We start from the raw sequence: 1483 nt of genomic DNA on the forward strand, positions 1-1483 counted from the left end.
GCAGAAGGATGTCACTAAGTCTTCTGAATTATGAATCATTCATTCTTTGCATGGGAATATATAGTTCCTGGAATTATACATAGATATCTGAATAGTCTTTCTGCCTTTTAAGTCACTCCCTATTCACCATGGCAGGAATTTTATTGGATTTTATTTTTTTCTTCATTGTTTTGACAGGATATTTTTTAAGGTTTTAAGTGCATTTCCTCTGACATTCCAATATGATATTTCTAGACAAAGCATATTTGCACATATATATATATATATCTTTTTGCTGCCTCTTAATTCAATTAAGTAAGATTCCCTTTTTTTTTTTTTTTTTTTTTTTTTTTTTTTTTTTTTTTTTTTTTTTTTTTTTTTTTTTTTTTTTTTTTTTTTTTTTTTTTTTTTTTGCTATTCTGGAAATTAAAACACTATTGTGGTGATTGAAGGGATTTGCTTTGTTTTCTTTTGTTTTGTTCACTTTTGTCATTCCTGCAGCGATGTGCCTTATAATCACTGGTACAAAGTAGTTCTTGGACAACACTGCTTTGCAGAAGTTCCTGCATGCAGATCATGATGACCAGTTGGGCATTTCCTTACTAGCTGCCATTTGCTGCACTCATTCACAAGGTGGCTAAAAATCAAGTCACACTCTGAACAAAGATTTATCCATATCATACAGAGGTAATTAACACCTTTGACTGTTACTGTGTTCGTGTCTTGAGAGACCTCCTGATCTCCTAAAACATGACACAGTTGTGGCTGAAAGGGTATGGGGATCAGCAAAACAGTTCAAACGTGACATTTCTCAGTTTCACCTTGGAGCTTCAACCCGTGCAGACTCTGTTACTGAAAGTTAGAAGTTAGCATAAATTATGCAGTCTTTCAGACAGTTGGCTGTGATGAGCTGCCTCTATTAATTCTTCATTCATCTTGCCATATGTATGGGTTTTTTGCTAATTCAACCTTCTCATATTTAAACTAATGAAATTAAGCCCATTCAAAAATCATATGGCCACATGGCATAAAATCTTTAACAAATTCTTCTTTATCAACGGTATCTGAGAACTGTTGGATTATTAATGGATCCAGGTTCCCACACTGTATGACAATTAAAGAGATCAAATATACTACAATTAAATCAATACATGGCTGTCACCATTTTTTTTAAAAGAAATTTTGCACCTTCTATATGCCATCTTGAGATCAGTTACTGTGTAAACAACTAACATCAGCATCAATTTGCTCATGACAAAAATGTGACAGACAGAGAATTTGCTTAGCACAGGGAAATAGGCATGAGCTGTCTCTGTTTTCAGGGACAGCTATTTGATTCATCCAAGGACAGGCCACACAAACCAGCCAGCTTTTCCAAAATACTTCGTGCAGTTATCCATGTAGATTTAATCAAAGCTCGATGCACAGTGACAAAGTAGTAGAGAATGAGCAATTCAATAGGAATTGTGGAAGAGTCCTTCAATTTTACATATTTACTAGTAGA

Source organism: Empidonax traillii, unplaced genomic scaffold (assembly GCF_003031625.1).
Source record: "Empidonax traillii isolate 1590-97213 ecotype Southwest subspecies unplaced genomic scaffold, ASM303162v1 scaffold423:size1405600, whole genome shotgun sequence".
Taxonomy (NCBI): domain Eukaryota; kingdom Metazoa; phylum Chordata; class Aves; order Passeriformes; family Tyrannidae; genus Empidonax; species Empidonax traillii.